General features: G+C 38.6%; 1 long non-coding RNA gene across 1 annotated transcript; it reads right to left on the bottom strand.

Moving 5' to 3' along the window:
- Nucleotides 1–19,785: 19,785 nt before the first annotated feature.
- LOC127977430 (uncharacterized) lies at nucleotides 19,786–23,260 on the bottom strand. The gene is made up of 2 exons (XR_008158200.1): nucleotides 22,804–23,260; nucleotides 19,786–20,767 (listed from the first exon to the last, which is right to left on the bottom strand). It is a non-coding gene; the product is annotated as an uncharacterized LOC127977430 (long non-coding RNA).
- Between the last annotated feature and the right edge of the window lie 115 nt (nucleotides 23,261–23,375).

The following is a 23,375-nucleotide window of genomic DNA, read 5'->3' as shown; positions in this document are numbered from 1 at the left end:
ATTTTTGTTCTTCATGATTATCATGACTTTCTTTTATGTAAAGCACTTTGAATTACCATTGTGTATGAAATGTGCTATATATATAAACTTGCATTGCCTCTAAGTGTCGACAAAATGTACAACTTTATCACTCACTCGGAAGAGTAACCTCAAACAGAAAAAAGCCCATATATAATAACATATTCCCTTGTATATATTCATTGCCATTATGTGAATTGCGCTATTTTTTGTAGTAAAGATACCACATTTACTGCCCCCCACCCCATTTCTGATGGCAACAAAAATACCCATAATAACTTTACTCTTTGAAAAGTAAGAGGAAATTATTTTCCCAATAACAACTTGTTGTATTCTCATTATCAAACGAAGCCAGGTGCAACAAGTGAATGGGTTACATGTTTTCTTTATTTCTCACTATTTTAACACACCTCTTCTTGGGCTCATCTCTCTTCTTTTACTCCTGCCAGTATCTCCCTCTTAAACGCTACTTCCCCCTAGTGGTCTCAGTCAGAATTACAGTGAATAACAGGACACCACATCTCCCCCATTACATAAACAATTTCAGTAGTACCAAGTAACTCAAAACAGTTCTAAATTTTGATATGAACAAATAAGTGTAAGCTTTTGCCTTATTACAACTAAGTTCCTTTACAGTAGTTAAACAACTGTACTTACATCTGTTAAATTCTCAATTTCAAGTCTTCCTCATAATTCCAACAGAATTACAGAATCATAACATGACTTTATTCAATCTCCAACTGGCTTTAACTACATACAGTCAGTAATACAAACCACTTTACACTCTTATGTATTTTCATAGTCCTTCAACCCCAAAGGTGGTTTGCACTGGCGACCAGAACGTCTTTCTGTGCTTCGTTCCGTGTTCGGAACATTTCCAACTGAAACATCAACAGCAGACTGATCTGATGTCGACTTCAAGACCTCTGGAACCAAAGACAAGTGAGAAGAGTGCCAAAGTCTTCCATCTGCCAATCTGTACGTGCTTGGGCCCACTTGTTTCTTTATTTCCACTGGCCGAGTGAACTTTGAATATCCTTTAAGAACATGCGTCGGTTTGCGTATACAGACTTTATTCCCCACCTGAAATGTAGACACCCGAGCCCCCCATTTCGCATCAGAGTATTGCTTCATTTTGTGTTGACGAATTGACACTCGTTGTCTGACTTCCTGGTCCCGTATGTGACTGGAGTGAGATGTGAACACAGTAAGTTTGTTTCTCATTTTCCCACCGTACAACAGTTCAAATGGTGAAACACCAATCATTGCATGTGGAGTGGAACGATACGTTTGCAAAAAGTCCAAGACTGCTTGTTTCCATGGTTCCAAAGCTTCTTTCTCCACTGTTGCATACTTCCTCTCAGTCTGAGTTAAGGATCTGGAGGCAAAAGCGACTGTCCGCTCTGTGTTGTCTGGGTGAATCTGGGTAAACACTACACCAAGACCATAATCTGATGCATCTGTAGAGATAATGGATGGTAAATTAGGGTTGTACAATGCTAATGCTGGACTGGCAACCAACAATTTCTTCAAAGTGACAAAGCAGTTCTCCGTTTCCTCACTCCACTGAAATGGTCCCTCTTGGCGGAGACATGCACGTAAGGGTTCAACTACTGTAGCATAATTGGTTATAAAATTATTATACCATGAGAGCATACCCAGGAATGAACGTAAAGTTGACGCATCCTCAGGAGCTGGAGCTTGTACAATGGCTTGTAAGTGCTCAGTATCTGGCTGAACTCCTTGTGCTGTAACCAAGTGTCCCAAAAAATGCTTGGAATTATAAGGTTCTATCTGACATTTTTGTCAAAATTGAGTTATTCACATATTCTTATTCTGTGACAATTTATTTACATAATGTAATGTTTTATTTTAAGTTGTGTACATTCTGGGATTTTTAATTGAAAAAACAAAAAGGTTCTATCAACAGAAGTCTATGGAACACAAACATTTTAAAGCTCAATATCTCAAAACTACTCAGAATGCAGATAGAACCTTATAATTCCAAGGGGACGTACTGTGTTCAGCGCAATGTCATGTTCCGCTGCTGTGCGTCCAAAGCAAATGACGTCATCAAGGTAGTTTTGCACATTTGGTACACCTTTAAGTATGCACTCATCTTTGGAATACCGACGGTGCTGACGCCAAACCGTACGGTACCCTGCAAAATCGGAACAGTCCTTCATTTGTGATAAACGCTGTTAAATCACGACTCTCAGTATGTAAAGGCACTTGATGATATGCACTCTCAAGATCGATTGTGGAGAACATTGTAGATCCAGCTAAAGCAGTCAATATTTCCTCCATGTGAGGCAGGGGATAACAGTCTATTATTACAGGCTTATTTGGTTCCCTGAGATCTACACACATTCTTATGCCACCAGTCTTTTTCATTGTAACCACGATCGGTGACACCCACGGAGATGCATCAATTCGCTCTATAACTCCAGCAAAAAGTAGTCTGTCCAACTCAGCGGACACGGCTTTTCTCACAGAAAAGGGAAGGCGTCTTAGTTTTTTTCTAACTGGGGTGGTGTTGGCGCAGTGGATAAGACACATGGCTTTGGTGTGGGAGACCCGGGTTTGAATCTACTGTTAGACACCAATGTGTCCCTGAGCAAGACACTTAACCCCTAGTTGCTCCAGAGGCGTGCGACCTCTGACATATATAGCAATTGTAAGTCGCTTTGGATAAAAGCTTCAGCTAAATGAATAAATGTAATGTAAATGTAAAATGACTGAATCGGACACTTTGACTTTATGAATAAACCCTTCAACACAGCCAACTGAGGGTGTATCCACTTGAGTAGAAAGCTGCAACACTGGTTCCGAAGAGTGAAATGTGGAGGTTGTAGCATGATCTGGCAGGATTGTATCTCCTTTAATGCACAGGTTAAGAGCTGTTATGAGATCCATGGCCATTAATGCAGTTTCTTTATCCACCGCATAGAAGTTCACTGAGCATTTGCGGCAATCTTTTACTACAGTTGCGTGCAAGCAGCCGATCACATTAATTGGCGTACGCGAATAAGTGACTAAGCATGCTGCATGTGGTTGTAGAGGTACTTCCCCAAAGTAATCATCATACATGCTCTTTGGCAGGACTGATACAAAAGCACCAGTATCAGCAGTCAGTGTAACAGGCCTCTGAACCGCACCTGCTTCGACCTGAACAGTGCAGTGGAGTTTAGCGCTCACATCACTTTCTTGTAGTAACAGTAGTGTGTACTCAGGCATTACTACTTCATGCACTGTGTGAGTTTGCGTCGATCTACAGACACGTGCAAAATGTCCTTTTTTCTTGCAAATTTTACAGATTACCTTGGCTGCTGGACATTCTACTGCATTTGCAAGATGTTTATCCGATCCACAGCGAAAGCAGTTACATGAAGTAACCATCCGAGGCGATGTGAATGAGGCATTTGAGCGCACGCCAGCCGTTCTATTTTTAGATCCCCCAGTGCCGCATCCTTGTACTTTTGCGTTTCTTTGCACATTCACAGTCTGTACGAGAAGTTCTGTGTATTTGATATTGCTTTAGCATGCTCTCCAGCAGATTCGACTTGTTGTGTGATTGTTACAGCATCCGCTAATGTTAACTTATCATGCAGCAAAAGTCTCTCTCGGATACACGGATTAGTGACGCTTTCCACCAGCTGGTCGCGAATCATATCGTCTGCATTTGTAAACTCACACGTAGACGAAAGTTCTCTCAGTGCAGCAACATAATGGATTATAGACTCACCAGCCTGTTGAGTTCTTTTCCGGAATGTGTGTCTCTCCATAACCACGTTCAACTTGGGTGTGAAGTGAGCATGTAAAGCAGTAATAGCAGTGTCTATTGTATCGCCAGTTTCTGGTAATGTGTAGAATATTCTCTGCCCCTCCGTGCCCAGGCAATGTAACAGAAGGGCTCTTTTCCTGGTTTCCGACCATTCCTGTCTGTCAAGATCGATCACTAGCAGATAATTCTGGAACATCCGCCGCTCCCATGTCTTGAAAGGAATCGGGGGATAACCCGGAGCAGGTAAGAATAAGTTCGGAAATGGTGCAGACAATGCCATCTTTGCAGCAATAGTGGGTCGTCTCGTCGCCAATTTGTTGTATTCTCGTTATCAAACGAAGCCAGGTGCAACAAGTTAATGGGTTACATGTTTTTATTTATTTCTCACTAATTTAACAAACCACTTCCTGGGCTCATCTCTCTTCTTTTACTCCTCCCAGTATCTCCTTCTTAAATGCTACTTCCCCCTAGTGGTCTCAGTCAGAATTATAGTGAATAACAGGACACCACACAACTGAGATCAAAACAGACAATGCATACTTTCTCACAATAATTCTGATAACTTGTTCTCAGCTACTGAACATAGTCCTGGAGACAAATAGGGGGGTGTCTCTCCCGTGAAGATCGATGCAACTCTGAAACATCTGGTGTCTCTAACTTTTCAGGCGAGTATAGCTTTTTATAGCTACCACTTTTGTTGTGTCCTGGCTTGGAATGGCTAATTCTGGTAATGTCTCCATTTCAGTAAAACAGGGAATCTCAGGTGGCTTTCGTCAGAGGGCATTGTTAACTGGGTCCTGAAAGTTTTCTTTATGTTGAATTCGGATTTGATCAACATGCTGCTTCAGGATTTATCTGCTTCCAACAGCTATCTTATAGAAAACTGGACCCGAGGAATTCACAATGACAGCACGTATTCACCTGGGACCATAACTGTAATCACGCAATAACATGTCATCTCCTGTTATGAAAACTCTCAACTTCACATTTTTGTCATGTCTCATGTTTATTTTGTTGCACCTTGGTTTTAATGTCTGGCAAGAGAAGGAAAGTAGATCTCAGCTTCCTTGACTTAAGCATCTCAGCAGGTAACATACCTGTTGTAGCATGTGGGATGATCCAATAGTTAAACAAGAACAGGATAACCTAGTTTCCAAGGTGTCCCACCTTGCTCAGGCCTTCTTTAAACATTTGGACAATTCGCTCTACTAATCCATTAGAAGAAGGGTGGAATGGTGCAGATCTCACATGACAAATCCCATTGTTTTTCATGAAATTTTCAAATTATGTGCTTGTGAATCAGGAGCCATTTTCAGAACCAAGATCTGAGGTAAAATGCTGAAACTCTGATTAAGTTTCTCAATGGTCTCAATGGATGTTGATGAGTTCATAGGATAAATGTCCATCTACTTAGAATGTGCATCTACAGCCACCAAAAACATCTTTCCCATGAAAGGGTCCATGTAATCTATGTGAATACAGATTACCATTCCCAGGGATGCAGTGGCACTAAAGGAGACATTTTACTGTGCTTCATACATTATTCACAAAGTTGGGACTCCTTCTCATCCACCTTATCCATCACAGGCCTCCTAAAATAGGAACAAGCCAATCCTTTCATCTTTGCCATCTCTGCGTTTGAGTGGTGTAAAAGTTTAAGAAGTATTGCCTGACCCTGACTGGGCACACTTACTCTGGCTCACCAGAGCATACATCCATCGTGCAAACTTAATTCCAGTTTTCTTTTATGTTAGTTGTTGAATTGTGAATCCACTTGATTTGGCCATTGCCTCAGCACATTGTGAACTTGAAAAAGTAGCACATCTTTGTTTTTCCAACTTTTAAGTTGTGTGGCACTGATTAGCTCAAACTCCAGGATGTCCAAAATCAAAACTTTTTCTTAACTTATCTTGTTCCACTTCTGGAAGGAGTAGACTGCTTAAGCATTTGCATGGCTGGCTTTGGACTTGTACTCCATTGTGTATTCATACAGTAGGCACTCATCAGCAGAGCCCATCTTTGCACTCGAGGGGAATACATCTGGATTTATTTTCTGTGAAAAGGTAAATCAGGGGTATATGGTCTGTACAAATAGTAAATTTGCGACCAAATAAATACTTGCAGAATTTTTTAACTCCAAAAATGATAGCTAAAGCTTCTTTATCCAACTGAGAAAATTGTCGCTTGGCAGGTGTCAATGTACAGGATGTGAAACCTAATGGTTTCTCAGTATTATCCTCCATTTGATGAGAAAGCATAGCTCCCACACCATAAGATCAGCATCACATGAAAGAATTAGGTCTTGTTCTGAATAATAGTGTACCAACACATCTGTGGACTGTAGGAGTTACTGTAGGAGGTTTGTGACTCACCCCAGGTCCATTTAGTATCTTTTCTTAACAGCATGTGGAGGAAAGCTAGGATACTGGACAAATTAGGTAAGAAAATTGTTGTAGTAATTCAACAACACTAAGTAGGCTTTCAATTCAGTGACATTAGTGGGACATGGAGCCAGAGTATGTGAGCGGAGCAGTGTGATTTTGACTGGAGCAAGGAGCAGATTTTTCAAAAGTCGGAGCGTTGTGGTTTCACTCACTCCTAGTTCGCTCCACCACATCACGAGTGCAGTTCATGCCAACGACCAGTAATATAACTGCATATATAGCAAGAATTCACGTGTTTAACATATTTAACTAGCATATTTAACTAAAGAAGGATCACTTAAATCAGAAAGAATGTGAATGTTATGATGATGGCAATGGACATGAGCGGGAAAGTTACAGTTCTCAAGGAATTAGTTTGTTCCTTCTAAGATATTTTCAGCTGAAATCATGGTTTAAACAAGTATCCTTCAACACTTATTTACACTCAGTCGCTCTCTCAATAATGCATTCAAACAAATGTAGCCAAATACATTGCTAATTCTTCTGTATCCAATTTCAAATGAGCAGAAATCTGTAAGAAAAGCATCAATTCATAGGTAAAATAACTGAAGAAAATTTAGCCTACTGTTAATTTCATCCTAAGCTAAATTTGAACAGCAAAAATGCAGCAATTATACCTTTTAATGCCGAAAACCATGTCATGAGGTAGGAAAAAAGTTAGGAGTGGGAAATGGTGAACCCGGAACAGAGTGATTTTTAAATGCTCAGAACGCAGAGGGGAGATTGTTGATGCTCCAATCCACTAATATACTCTGCACGGAGCTTCCGTCAAGGCTTGCAGCTTGTCTTTCAATGGGTGTAACCCCTTGGTATCAGCTAGATGACCTAAATAACACACTTCTTTTTTTCAAATTCACATTTTTCCCTTTTTAAGCACAACCCAGCATCTTGAAGTGGAGTGAGCACAGCGTAAAGGTTTTTTTTTTCAAATGCTCTTCTTCAGTTACTCCAGTGACCAGTATGTCATCAAGATAGAATGCAACATGGTTAATCCTTGCAGCAACCCTTCTATGGTTCTTTGAAATATCAAGCCACTTCAAAAGGAAGAAGATTGTAGGTGAACATGCCCTTGTGGGTGTTAATTGTGAGATATTCCTATCATGGGCGCCGACCCACTCCAAATGGAAGAAGATTGTACTGTAGGTTAACATGCCCTTGTGGGCGTTAATGGTGAGATATTGCTTGGGATTTTCATCCATTACGATCTTCTGGTAGGCATGACTCATATCCAGCTTTGAAAATGATGAGCCCCCAGACAAGGTTGCGAAAAGGTCTTCCACACATGGAATGGGATATTGTTCCAAAGGCAATGCCTGGTTTATAGTGAGCTTATAATCTCTGCATTGTCTAATGGAACCATCAGGTTTGAGGATGGGTACGACCAGTGCTGCCCACTCTGAGGACTTCACAGGAGTAATGATGTTTTCATTCCGCATCAACCTTAGACTGCATAGCAAAAGGTACAGATCTGGGATGATAGAATTTTGGCACCGAACCTGGGTTAATGTATCATCGCTCTCATTTCCTTGAGAGTTTGTAATTTCTAAATTCCTTTTTAAAAACTTCCTCACAATGATGCATTATTTCTTGCAATTTGACTTTGAGGGTAACCTTATATTCTTTTATTATCACATTTCGGATTTCTCCCCAACACAGTGTTATCTGTTCCAGCAAGCCTCTGCCCAACAAATTAGGTCCTTCTTGCTTAACCATGATGAGAGGAAGCTTTTTTCTCTGTTGGTGATACATGACATCCAAGTAAGCAGGTCCTTTTAACTTAATGGGCTTACCTGTATAGGTTTTCAGTGTTATCTGTACAGGTTTCAACTCAGGGTTCAGTGGATCTTTCCATGTAGCTTTGAAGCAGGCTTTGTTCATAACGGTCAGGCCAAAACCTATATCTAATTCAAAATTCACATTTTGTCCATTGACATTCAGTTTGACTGTATAGGGTTTCTATTTGTATCTCTGAACAGTTCATACTACCAAGCTGGTATGTGAGGCAACCCAAAGTATGTGAGGGAGCTTTTCACTTAGTGACACACAGCAGAGAAGGGTTTTTGCAAATCTTGAATATTTTTATTTGCTGCTTCAACAGACAGAGCCATTTGTCAGTGCATTGTCAAATGTTAGATTTGCTTCAGCCAGCAGATGTCTTTGAATTATGTTGTCATTTATGCCACACACAATCCAATTTCTCAACATCTGCTCTAGCATGGCTCCAAAATTGCAATTTTGTGGCAGTTTTCACAGCTCTGCAACATATTTGGTTATAGACTCTTCCAGCTTACAAGTGTGAAAGTCAAATTTTTACCTTTTTGAACTTTCAATTGGTCGTGGGTTAAAGTGATTCTTCGAGATAAACACAACTTGCTGATATGATTTTTCTTTCAGTTTTTCAGGATTAAAGAGATTGTGCATGAAGCTGTAAAATGGAGTACCATGCAAATCAGAATGGCTCTCTATATGTCCCCATCATCTATTCCATTTGCCTCAAAAAACTGCTTGAGAATCACACAATATTCCTCCCAGGATTGATTATTTCCATTAAAAGCTGACAAAGTTCCTATAGTTGCCATTTGCCATATGTTTTCCCCTCACCTCAAGTTTAGAAAGACATCCGTCGGAAGTTCCACTTCAAATCAATCTTCTATCACCTACAACATCTACTGAGCCTCATCACCAAAAAAAAAATTGTGTTGTGCCAATTAAACAAAAAAGATATGTATCCCCAAAAGACTGATCTTTTTAATCTCAAAGAGTGTTTGCAGAATGTTCAGTTTTTAGCACTCACTCAGAAGAGTAACCTCAACCCACCCCCCCCCAAAAAAAAAACAGCCCATATATAATAACAGTCTCTTGTGGCCATTATATGAATTACACTTCAACATAAACTATTGCAGTAAGGATACCACACTTAACAGTGTATTTAATTTATTATCTTAACTATGAACACACTGGCATGTAGTGCAAACTGTTTAACTGTTTATTAGGGGCCAAGCACCGAAGGTGCGTGGGCACCTATTGTATCCGTTAGATATCTTCTTCTTATTATTATTCCTCCTCTTCCGCCGAAAGTCTATGGTAGCCCATTGAAGTCGCAAGGTTTAGTTTTTTCGCTATTTTCAATTTTTTCGAATTCGTCCTAGACGGTTAGTCCGATTTTCACGAAAATTGGATCAGATAATCTTCAGACCATGCTGGCTAAAAGTTATGGAATTCTGTTCTCGGATGACACGTTAACAAATTTGACGAAAAGCACGCAAAAATGCATGTGAGGCTATATCTCGGCAACGGTTTGGCATATTGAGACCAAACTTGGTGTGTGTTATAATAACCATGACCTGAGACTACCTGCAGTGTTTCGACGTAACACCACCTAGTTGTCAGGAGATATGAAAAATGCATATTTTGGCTTATATCTTCTGAATGGTTTGGCCAAAAATCACAAAACTGGTCTCTTTAGATACAGTGAGTCATGTCGAGTCGTATGATATGCAAATTTCCCATGTCAGCCATTTTAGGCATCGGCCATTTTGAATTGTTTTTAAATGCTGTATTTTTTTGAATGCAGCATCGTATCGTTATGAAAATAATTACAATTAAAGCTGCAAGCAGCATTTTACCGGGGTTCAAGCACATTAAGGCCTCTGAGGTGGTCAGAGCCAACCTGGATGTTTGGATGACATTTAAACACATCCAAAATGGAGAACAGGCTAACAGACAGACACACACACTGACAGCAAATGATTAGACTAATATATGTATACTCTATAAGCATATGCACACACACACACACACACACAAAGACACACATATACATGGACACACATTTTGTTGCAGATATAGGTATTTGAAATAAGTGATAGGTGACAATAAACTTATTGCAAGTCTTCTCTTTTTTAGAGTTTAGATGTCATTTTCAGGTTAAACTGTAATCATAATGTGGCAAAATTGTAAAAACTGATACATCTGTATGAACAAAATGGAAAACATTGATTCAGTAAGATTTAAAATGTTATAACAGTTAATTTATTAATGTTTTGGCAAGAATTCATGAAAACAGTGCTGTTCAACTTAGCTGAATGAGCCCATTAGTGGTCTTCCGCTGCCATCTAGTGGTTATAAATTGCATTTACTCAAACAACCCTGGTTTTAAACATAACTGTTATAGTGTTGTTATTTTTTTTGCCCAATCTCTCTTAAATTTTGCATGCTTGTTTAGAATGAAATTATGCATTATTTTACACAGTTTTGATAATTTGTGGGCTTTCTGTTTGTATTAATAGGCCTTTGTGTACACTATGCAAATAACATATTATAAAATTATTGGTTTATAGTTGCCCAAATGCAATTGTTCAACATGTTTTTGATAATTATTGACCTTCAGAGTCTAGAGAATTGTACTTCAGTGGTTTTATTGATTTTCATCTTAAACCGTATCACAAGTATGCCAAAGTAACTTTTTTAAATAATCTTGAATATTTAATTAACAGCTTTATTGACAACATTGGTCCCAAAGGCAAAGTTGTTCAGAATGAGGAGATTTATCATATGATATGAAGATCTAGTGTTTTTGAGTGAATATATGAACATTTTCAAACAATTTGAGGCCATTTACCATATAAATCTTGTGTTTTCTACTGTTATAGCGCCACCTATGGTCTGATCTCCATGAAACTTTGCATGCTTGTTAAGAGTCACCTGTTACATGATTTCACTGAGTTTTCGTTTAGGTTTAATAGGCTTTGGGGTATGTTTGGCCACACCCCTTTTTCTATATTACCCCTTTACAGCTAACCAAAGGACAAAATTCAACATTTTTTTAATAATTATTGGTCTACAGAGTCCACAGAATATCACTGCAGTGGTTTGGTTCCGATCGGACAAAAAACCTAGGACTAGTTCGCAAAAGTAGGTTTTTAACATATTTGTGAATAACAATTGAACGATTTGATTGACAGCAATGGTTCTTGAGGCAAAGTTGTGCATTATGAGGAGATATGCATATTGTGTTGATATGTGAAACACCACGTGATTACAGAGCCATAAAACTCGTTAGCGCCAACTAGTGGCCGATTTCTTTCAAAATTCTTACAGACCTTAAGGTTCATGAGTCGAACGTACCCAGCGAGTTTCGTTCCGATCAACATCCGTTAACCCTTTCAAATAGGTGCTTAAAATTGTTTGGCCAATGGCGGCCATGTTTTTTTGAGATATGCAAATGTCCTCATAGGTACTTGTGCCCCTTCAGACCAAGACATTGCATACCAATTTTCAAGTCGATCGAGCCAACGGTTGCCTAGTTATAGCCATTTATGTGTTTTTTCTATCTTATAGTGCCCCCAAGTGGCAGAGATGCGCAATTTTTTTGATTTGACCAAAGATTGAGCTCATACATATGTGTACCGAGTTTGGTGAAGATATCTCATTCCGTTCAAGAGTTATAGTTAAAATAGCATTTGGCTAACGTTAGCATAGAAGCTTTTTGGTGTACTGTTTCGCGTATGAATTGAAATTTCAACTTTTTTTTGATAATTATTGATATTGAGTGTCCAGGGAATATTTATGAAGTGGTTTGGTTCTGATTGGTTGAAAATCCTAGGACTAGTTCGCAAAAGTAGGTTTCGGATATAGCTCGATTTTGCGAGAAAACGGTGCGTCGTAGACCCCAAAAAGGCGCCATACACTTTTGTTCGGGCTAACCCAAGGATTGCAACAATGCCATGTTTTTGAGTCTACGGCTAACGGTATACGATTTACGGCCAAAAATGTCCAAAACTTTTGTTTTTTACGCTGTAGCACCCCCGTTAGGCCGATTGGGCTGAGACTTTGATAAGTTTTCCCCAAATTGAGCTCTACGATCTGTCCAAATTTCAGCTCTCTAGGCCTTACGGTTTGGGCTGCACGTTCAGTTCTAGGGCAGAAGAATAATAATAATAACTAGAATTAAAAGTTAGTGAACTAACTTTGATGTTGGCTTGGCCATCTTGGCCATGGGGCAAAAGAGCCACAGTATTTGTGTGCCCAACATTCTTGAGTTGCCCCGTAGCAAAAAATAAAAAATAATAATACCATAAAAAATACACCTGCAACAGTCTTTTTCCATGGTCCCTTGCTGTTTTCTTTTTTAATAAAAAGCCTAGGCTATGATAACAGCTACGACAGGGTTGTCTAGCTGAATGCGAAATAAGTCATGCAAAAACCATAATCTCCTAAATACCATTCAATTTAATCTTATTTTAATAGTACTGAAAACATATTTTAAGTTATCACACTACTGAAAAATTAAAGAAGGGACACTATATATAGTATACTTCGGTGAGTCAAGAGCTAAACAAAAAGTTCTGTTTCATTACAAAATACTGTAACTTTTATAAACGTCATACTATCACCACAAAATTTTAATTAATATTTAAAATAAATATTTCATAAAACTGAAACTTAAATATATTATTTCTATAGGCTATACAAAACAGAAACAAAAAAGACTAAATAATAAGGCTGAATAAGCTGATCTATAGCATGTTAAATGGTCTATGAATGGTACACCCCTCTAAGCTCACAGAAGTGGTTTGACCCAAGTTCTCAGCAGCCAATGACACTGACCTGTTCAAAGTACTTCAGGTGTATTTCACGTGTATTTAACGTGTATTTAAAACGTTACACGTTAAATACACGCTGATTTTCCACGAGTAAACAACACGTATTTAACGCTTTAAATAAGTGTTGTCTACACGTGAAATACACGTATTTAACGTCTTGTTGACACGTTAAAATTCACGTGTATTTGACGCTCTTGGCCTTCCATACACATTAGATAAAATGAAGGGAGACGTCAAAAAAGGACATCGCGTACTTTATCACAGAATATTTGTTCGACAGCACTTGTTTAGTTTAAAAGTAGACATATCAAGCTTTCTATAGATATATCTCTCATGTCTCTTCGTTGAATATTCATGGAGTTACAGTTCATTTTAATGACGTGTTTGTAAATGAAGATCAGCGCAGACAAGGTTGAAGACAGCACACCTTGTTTGTTATCTTTATTTTATAAGTGCACAAAGTTTTGTTGTTATTATGTTTGTATCCAAAAGAAAGTAGACCCTTTACAGATTCGATTGATGTATTGCTCTTATCTGTACGATTAAAACTGAAAATGTAATTTAAGTAATTGTCAGGGTTATCAGGAGAAAATGCCTCAAAACGCGTATATGCGTTAATCGACTCCAGAGTTAAAAGGCTGTCGTGACTTTTTTCCTTCCAGTATTCATAAGCTGTATCACGCTGTTAAATTATTTTTCATTCTGCACACATAAACATCTCAAAAACACCTGAATTCTGCTCTTGTTGTGTTCTAATGGGTGGATTATTATTTTTGGAAGCTCTTAAAAAATGCTGATGAAGTGCTCATTTCTCTCTCGTCTTTCTCTCTGTTCTTTGGTCAGAGACACCATTTATTAATGAGATATCTGACCCGGTAATAATAACATATGTTGATTTAGCTTGTCAGAGTGAATGAAATGTGTAGCCTATTTATTTGTCTGATCTCGCCCCGGCTGTCATGTGACTTTTTTTTCCCTTCGCGATGTCAAATATTGCATTTTGCACACATACACGGCTCAAAAACCCCTGGATTTTTCTCTTAGTGTGTTCTAATTGGTGGATTGTGTGCATTCGCAGGAATATTTATTTTAAGAAGCTCTTAAAAATATATATATAAATGACTTTACCATGTTGTGACGATGGATAGCAATTGATGTGAGGTTCAGCCTGACAGATAAAATCTCACAAGCACATATAAACACTCATTTTCATGTGTATAATATATTCTTCTAATTGTTTTGTGCCGTTTCGCTGCAGTGTTTTAATGTGACAGGCTGTAAATTCTCTTCAAGTGTTCAGAGAAATACATCGCGAGCTCGCGGGCAGTTGCGCTGCCGCGAATATATCATTTTATTACTTTAAACAGTTCAGAAACATCTGAATTTAGCTCTTGGTGTGTTCTAACGTGTGGATTGCGTGCAATCGCCGTTTTAAAAGGTCTTAAATAAGAATGAATTCGCTCGTTGTGAGCTCCGTGGAGACAGCCTGAGCTGAGCAGCAGTGATTCTTCTCTCATCTTTCTGACTGCTCTCTGCAGAGAAATCAATTATTAATGAGCCCTGACCCTTGTAATAATCAGATATGTTGGTTTAGCTTGTCAGTTTGAGGGAAATTGTATTATTTACTTGGTATTTTTAACCGGTTTAAAAGTGAAACGAAACCCGACTCCTCCCTTTAATCTCGGGTATTGCAACTAGGGGCGCAATTTTTCTCAGATAATGTAAGTCTATGGGTAATGTATTTTGACATTTAAAAATTAATAAAAAAACAACTTTAAGTCTGATCAGTCTGAAAAGATATAGCACACACCACCGCTCTATCCCGCAGGTTTCTGCCAAGTTTGGGGCTTGTGGCTTTAAAGCCCTAGGAGGAGTAGCGTTCAGAATTTCTGTCAGAAAAAATAATAATAAGAAAAAGAAGTTTAAATAGCATAACAGTATGTTGGCTTGTTGCCAAGCCAACATAAGAATAATAATAATAATAAAAATCCTAACAATTACAATAGGGTTTCAGCACTGCATGCTTGAACCCCTAAAAATATTCGGCTCCATGCCCTGAAGGTACACAAAAAGTGTGGTGGCCGCGCCACCTTGTGGTCAAAAGTTAGAATGAAATATCACAAAAATGCTTATAACTTTTGAATAAATTAGACTATTGAAATGAAAATGGTCTCCGTATATTCTGTGGGTCATGCCGAGAGCACCGATACTAGTTATGCGACAATTGTCCATACTTCCTGTCCACCATTTTGATTAATATTAAAAACCTACTTTTTCGAACTCTTCCTAGACCGTTAGTCCGATTTGCACCAAATTTGACATGGATCATCTTCAGACCATGCTGACAAAAAGTTATGGATTTCATGTTGATATACGAAATGGTTCTCATTTAGCGCATCAACGAATATGCTGGATGGGTGCCAAAATGCATTTGAGGCTGTATCTCAGCAACGCTTTGACATATTTGCACCAAACTTTGTATGTGTCATCGGCACCTCACACTGACCAAGCCACATAAATTTGGTAACAGCGCCACCTACTGGTCAAGAGTAATGAACCATTCATTAACTATGAATAATTACACTTATACAAATGCTAATAACTTTTTAATGTCTCACACAGAACACACCAAAATGATTTGATTACTGCGCCACCTGTTGGTCAAAAGTGATCTTATTACTAGTGGTTGTCTTTATGATTTTTCAACCATTTCAATTACAATCATCCTTGCTTATCTCTTTTTGCGTTTAAATCATTTTGCACTTCATCTTGCGTCACTGGTCTCTCCTCGTCACTTTCTCCTCATTTGTCTGCTTGTCTGTTTCCTTCTCTTTCCACTTCCTCTTTTCCATTTGTTAGCCCACATCTGCTCCCAAGTATTTTGATCATCTCATAATCTGATCCATCACTCATTCCATTTTCACCAGGGGTACTCTTTGCGAGTCGTTCAAATGGTCTTTCTCCTGTTGGCAAGTGAGGGTTGTTACTAGCACTCCCTTTATTCCTCTTTATTTCATGCTTTGTGGAGTTGATGGAAGTGGTTCTTATTGGTGGAGCAAACCATTCCTTGCCATTTATAGAACTGCTGTCACTTTGATTTATAAACAGAGTTCTACTATATATCACTGGATAAATTCCTAGGCCTACATTGCTCAGTAGCATAGGCCTTTTGACCTGGAAAACACTCAATCCACTTTCTTTATGTTAACAATCAGAAAGACAGTGTTTTATCCTTTTGACATAAAATCAACTCCATCATGATATGCTGAAAAGAAAGTAAGAAGTAGGGTGGACAGCAAGATTGCTTTGCTCTGCCTTCTCTACACTGCGCAAGTATGGCACTGCTTTTCTTTTTTGCGACAACAATGACCTAGGTACTGGCCAGGAAACTTAACCAAATTAATCCATGATCATTATTTCACTTGGCATAATTTGCCCTGTGGGCCACTATATTAAAAGTTGCCTACAGCTGTTTTGGCAAAATAATTAATTTGCCTCAGTGTCTCGTCAGACACTCTCTTTCACTTCATACAACATCATTATTCATACTTTTTCACACGCCCTTTTGGCCAAAAACGTTTTTTTTTGTTTTGTTTTTTTGACATTTCAGATGATTGTGAGCTAAATGATTTTAGATGTGAAATGGCACAGTTTCTGAGTAAGAGAACATCAACCTTTTTTGTTAGACTGGGCAACATCAGTCACCATAAAGCTTAGTTTAACACCGCTGTATAAATCTTTTTTTCCTTTTTTATAAATGAAAAGACAAGAAAAGGAAAAAAAGTGCTGGTATTAGTAGGTAAAGTGCAGGCGAAAAAGTTGAGTCTTTGGATGTTTTTTGAAAATGAGTAAAGACTCAGCTGTACGAATTGAGATTTGGAGGTCATTCCACCAGCTGGGCACAGTCCTGGAAAAGGTCCTTGAGAGTGATTTTGAACTTCTTTGGGATGGCACCACAAGGCGTCGTTCACTTGCAGAGTGCAAACTTCTGGAGGGCACATAAGATTTAACCAGTGAGTTTAGGTATGTTGGTGCCGTGACAGTGGTCGTCTTGTAGGCAAGCATCAGTACCTTGAATTTGATGCGAGCTGCTACTGGTAGCCAGTGTAACCTGATGAGGAGAGGAGTAACATGACCTTTTTTTTGGCTCATTGAAGACAACCCTCGCTGCTGCATTCTGGATCAATTGCAGAGGCTTGAAGAGCATTACAATAGTCCAGTCTGGAGAGAACAAGAGCCTGGAAAAGAAGTTGGGTGGCTTGCTCTGACTGGAAGAGTCTAATCTTCCTAATTTTCTTGGCAAAAGGAAACCTGCAGGACCGGGTCGTTGTAGCAATGTGGTCTGTGAAGCTTAACTTATGATCCATTACAACTCCTAGGTTTCTGGTTGTCCTCGAAGGAGTAATGGTTGATGAGCCCAGATGTATAGAGAAGTTGTGATGAAGCAATGGGTTAGCTGGAATCATCAGGAGTTCTGTCTTTGTAAGGTTAAGCTGAAGGTGATGGTCATTCATCCAGCTAGAAATGTCACTCAGACAGGCTGAAATGCGAGCAGCTACCGTCGGATCATCTGGCTGGAATGAGAAGTAGAGTTGGGTGTTATCAGCGTAGCAGTGATAAGAAGAGCCATGCTTCTGAATGACAGATCCTAATGATGTCATGTAGATGGAGAAGAGAAGTGGTCCAAGTACTGAGCCTTGAGAAACCCCAGTAGCAAGGTGGTGTGATTTTGAAACATCACCCCTCCAAGACACACTGAAGGATCTGTCAAGAGAGGTAGGACTTAACCCACAGGAGTGCAGTTCCAGAGATGCCCATCTTTCTGAGGGTGGACAGGAGAATCTGGTGATTAACAGTGTCCTAAGCAGCAGACAGGTCCAGTAAGATGAGTACCAAGGATTTTGAAGCTGCTCTTGCTAGTCGCAGGGCTTCAGTAACCGAGAGCAGAGCAGTCTCAGTTGAGTGGCCACTTTTGAAGCCAGACTGGTTGCTGTCCAGGAGGTTGTTCTGTACAAGGAACATAGAAAGCTGGTTGAACACAGCTCCCACAAGTGTCTTTGCAATGAATGGAAGAAGGGATACCGGTCTGTAATGCAACCATTGATTCTTGACATCTCTAAGTACAGCGTCCCTGGGAAGGCCAAACAAAGGTGATTGGAGTCTGAGATGAAAATAACAGCATTTCGACGACATGGCGACAAACACAAACGCACCTCTTCCGCTTCTCCGTTGGAGCGCAACAAGACCATGCCCCCTTTTTATATTCCTGTGGGCGGAGGTTAGTCAAAAAATGGTTCTAGTCACGTCATTACTGCAGGAAGTAGAGGGATGTAGTCCAGACTGGTCGTTTGATGAAGTGAATTATGTTAAATAAAATATCTCGCTTAGCATTGAACTTTGAGCTTTAGAATTTTCCATATATTATTTATACTCTAACAACAACATTACACACTAACTGAAGTTTGAAACATGGGATCATGAAGAACGGGACCTTTAATATTTATGTCATGTTAGTAAAGTCTAAGTATAAGAAGAGTGTCTCTTTCCCAAATGTCAGCACGATCACAAATGAATTGATTTTACACAACAGCTAAACAAACAAGATGCTAGTATTAAGTGCGTTATATTAGTCACAATGCTGTCTGTTTTGAACAAATCCAAAGTAAGACCAATTTTGCGTCTCTGAGCAGCACTGTGCCCATTGACAGTTATGAATGAGCTCATAATTTGTTACTGAATGAATCCATTTTTAAACAAATCATTTGAGTCAATGATTCAGTGGCCCATTCATAAAGACAATCGCCTTGTCCCGAATGGCACACTCTGGACTTGTGGACTTCCTCAAGAGTCCACACTTTGGTGATGTTATGAAGTGCAGACCTATAGGGCCCTTGGCGCGAGTCCATGAGGGTGCATTGAGAGGTACTTTTGGGACAGCCTTGATCGTCACGCCGGAAATAACGGTCTGTTTTTTTGTTTTTGACAGGAGCTGAAGGTTCGGGGAATATGCTGCCTATTGTTGATGTTGATGTTGTTGTTGTTGTTTTTACCATTTATTTGCGAAATGGCTTGCCATGCAAAGAAATAATTTTTGCTCACTATTTATTTAATGAATCATAATGTGATCGTATTATTCAACACGCTATTATTATGTTTGAGATATCAACCACAAACCGTAATAATACCTACACTTAAATATTTTCTTCTCAGCTATGTCATCAATTGCTCTTGAGCGAAATCTCCTCCCATACGTTGTATGAATGGCATTTCGCAAGGATTCCTGGGTAGTTAAAGTGTGCGGAGCCTGCATCTATGCGGGCTTCGTGAAAAAACGCTTCAAGGGTACAAAGGGGGCACTGCTGAGCACACTTCAGAGCATTAAAATGCTGAATGGGATGGCCTACGGACTCGTAGACTCGGCGAGCACGCGCAATATAAGTCCACGAGACCGAAAGTCCACATGAAGTGCGCCATTTGGGACAGGGCCAATCATTAGCTTCGTTTCTAAACGAATCAGCCATTTTGAATGAATGAGTCAATGGATCACTCAGTAAGCTTTCAGAGTACACATTTATTTGTAATTTTTACTGTTAGGAAACGGAGCGTAAATGTGGAAGTCCTTCAAATATTTCTTATCCTGTTGCGCCCTCTATAGGACCAGCAATTAGTTGGGGTAAGGCAAGAAAATGGTTTGAACAGTTTGTGTACTTTATCAAAAAAAAATTTTTTTTAATCCTTCATAGTGTGTTCAAAATCTTAGTGTGTTCAAGATTTTCAAACAGAACTAATTTAATCAATCACAATTTTTTTGGTTTCACTCTGTAAAATTAAAAGCTTATCTCAGGAGAATTCTATATTGACCTGCTTTGCTCACGAAGATTAGTGAAAACATCCAGCTTCTCTACAAACAACATTTAGTCAAACGCTTCGCATATAAATGAATGCAAAATCATTTATTACTGGGAACAGCCCACCGTTGGAAAGGTTCATTCAGTTTTTGCAGAAACAAAACAGAGCAAATCAACATTCAGAGTACACTGTGAATAGTTTTTTTCATTTTTTTCATTTGTAACAATAGACTTGTCCTTACAATTTAGACCTGTGGCCATTTAAGGTGAACTGTAATACTCAGGTGGCTGACAAAGACATTCGCCAATGGAAAAAATAAAATGCTATTGTAAGGCCTATTAAATATTAAAAGTTTTGTTTTGATCATAATATGCCTAAAATAATAGCCTATAGCGTGCAAAAAACAAAAACAAACGATGGCAACAAAGAAAAACTATACAGTATAAAACTCACCGGGCTTCATTCTTCTATAACTCAAACTTTTCTTCTATAGCTCTACTTAAATTAAGGCACAACAATAAATCTTACGATAAAAAACTTATAAGAATTTCTGTCTGTAGTTCAATTTGTAATTTTTACTCATACTTTTTGTCCATGCACTTAAAAAAACAGTCTTGATCCTGGTATTTATTAACTGTTGCTGTAGTTTCTGGATGAACTGAGGGTGAGGCTCCACTAAATATTCAAAATAAGAGCACTGATATGGAAGACACCCAAATACACGAAAAAACACAGAGCAGTAAAATCCACACGTCTAATGAAGTCTAAAAAACACAAAGACATGCCAGCTGTATGGCTCTCTAGAGACTGCATGTAAACAAGAGAGATTGCATTTCCACTTGTTTGAGTGAAGTTAAACGAGTTCAGTGTTCTCAACATAGCAAATACTCCACCACAGTGTTGCTTTAAAGGGTCCTTGAAGACTCAAATCACACTGACTTAAAACTATGATCCTGAGGAATGTTTTTTGGGGTTGAGAGCAGCCTTTTTAGCTTCCTCAGGCAAAAGAGAGGGATCAGTCAAGATGGAGGTGCTGGTACAGAGCTGTCGTAACGTCCTGAGTACCACTGGAGGACACAGAAACAAACAAACACAGACACAGAAACAGAGAGAGATTTGGTGTTCCATTCAAATTAGTGACAATTTTTTAAATGTAAAATATTAAATAGTACTGTATTATTTGAATTATAAGTAACACATTGCATATTTTATTAGGAATTTTTCGACTTTCTCATTTCTTTAAAGGTTAACTTAGCCACGACCAGCAACATAAAAATTAACATGCTCTTAAAGACTTTTACATTTTATGTTCCATTTAAAAATGACATGAAAAATACATTAACTCAAAATTAAATAAACTCAATTCAAATAATAAAAAGTATGTCTAATAAGCATTGGCACAAGTTTACAGTATTGTATTATAGTATTTTGGAACTTAGACCATGGTCCAGCAGACAGCTGATTTCCAGGTACATCTCAATAAATTAGAACATTGTGGAAAAGTTCATTATTTCAGTAATTCAACTTTGGCTCTTTTAATTGTGATTTTGGCTCACATTTAACAAAAACCCACCAATTTACTATCTCAACAAATTATAATACTCCATGACCAATAATAATAAAAAATGTTTGAATTGTTGGCCTTAAGTATGTGAAAGTATGTTCATTTACTGTACATGTATTCAATACTTGGTAGGGGCTCCTTTTTTGCATGGACTTGATCAGTTTGTGGCACTGCTGAGGTAGTATGGAAGCCTAGGTTTCTTTGACAGTGGCCTTCAGCCCATCTGCATTTTTTGGTCTCTTGTTTCTCATCTTCCTCTTGACAATACCTCACAGATTCTCTATGGGTTCAGGTCTGGTGAGTTTGCTGGCTGGTCAAGCACACCAACACCATTGTCATTTAACCACCTTTTGGTGCTATTGGCAGTGTGGGAAGGTGCCAAATCCTGCTGGAAAATTAAATCAGCATCTTCAAAAAGCTGGTCAGCAAAAGAATCATGAGCTGCTCCAAAATTTCTTGGTAAACGGATGCAGTGACTTTGGTTTTCAAAAAACACAAAGGACCAACACCAGCAGATGACATTGCACCCCAAATCATGACAGAATGTGGAAACGTAATACTGGACTTCAAGCAACTTGAGCTATGAGCTTCTCCACACTTCCTCCAGTCTCTAGGACCTTGGTTTCCAAACGAAATAAAAAAAACTTGCTCTCATCTGAAAAGATGACTTGGGCCCCTGTGGGCAACAGTCCAGTTCTTCTTCTCCTTAGCCCAGGAAAGATGCCTCTGACGTTGTTCAGGAGTGGCTTAACAAAAGGAATACGACAACTGTAGCCAAATTCCTTGACACATCTGTATGCATTGACCCCAGCCTCAGTCCATTCCTTGTGAAGTTTACTCAAATTTTTCTTTCTGTTAACATGCTTGGATACAGCCAGCTTCTTTGACAATGAATATTTGTCTTCTGGACAGCTGTCAGATCAGCAGTCTTCCCATGATTGTGTAGCCTAGTGAACCAAACTAAGAGACCATTTTGAAGGCTCAGGAAACATTTGCAGGTGTTTTGAGTTGATTAGCTGATTGGCATGTCACCCTATTCTTATTTGTTGAGATTTGTTGAATTGGTGGGTATTTGTTAAATGTGAGCCCAAATCATCACAATTAAAAGAAGCAAAGACTTAAGACTTAAACTATTTAAGTTTGTGTGCATTGAATTTATTTAATACACGAGTTTCACAATTTGAGCTGAATTAATGAGATAAATTAACTTTTCCAGGACATACTCATTTATTGAGATGCACCTGTGTGTGTGTGTGTGTGTGTGTGTGTGTGTGTGTGTGTGTGTGTGTGTATATATATACATACATACATACATACATACATACATATTATATAAGACATACACAACTAAATAACTTAAATCAATTCACAAAGCAATTTAAATATTGCTCTCCTAGTAAACACTTTTGATACACACATTTTTATCAACATCACAGCTACCCTCCCAAGATATTAGGCTGCTGTCACCAAGACCTAACGCACACTTACACACAAGTTTCCAGTTGCTGACATTTTATTAAAAAGAACTGGAACACTTACTAGGCCTGAGGACCGGGAGGGTACAGTATCGTTCCAGCCACTGCATGGTGGTTTCACATAGCTCTGTGTTGTTGTTGGTAGACACTGTCCCATTAAAGGACTCAAACAGAGGCTGAATAATGACGCTAAACTGAGAGAAAAGTATTAAAGAAAATAGGCTTGTGGAGGAGTCCAATGGCACCCAGGAGGCTGAAGAACAGCATAAAAAAAAAATCACACTGAAATTGAGTTAGTGTAAGTGTAAACACTAATTTGGGCAACTGAAAACTGCCCCTATTTGCTATGGAAAAAAACATGGGCAGCATTTTGGGTGCCACAGCAAACTCACTTATGTGTTGACTGTCCCCCTCACAAATAAAAAAAAAAATCAGCTGTAAAATGTATTTTAGTACCATTATTACACACTGATCATTTTTTAAAGATAAATTATGAAAAATAAACCAATAAAAACATAAAATTATAGTAATAATGCTATTGTATTGTTAAAAAAACAACAACAATAACTTTATTTAAAATAAATACAGGTCCTTCTCAAAAAATGTGCATATTGTGATAAAAGTTCATTATTTTCC

The sequence above is a fragment of the Carassius gibelio genome, chromosome B18 (genome assembly GCF_023724105.1).
Source record: "Carassius gibelio isolate Cgi1373 ecotype wild population from Czech Republic chromosome B18, carGib1.2-hapl.c, whole genome shotgun sequence".
NCBI classification, from domain to species: Eukaryota; Metazoa; Chordata; class Actinopteri; order Cypriniformes; family Cyprinidae; genus Carassius; species Carassius gibelio.
The sequence above is the reverse complement of the archived record's forward strand: the minus strand, read 5'-3'. Positions and strand labels throughout refer to the sequence as shown.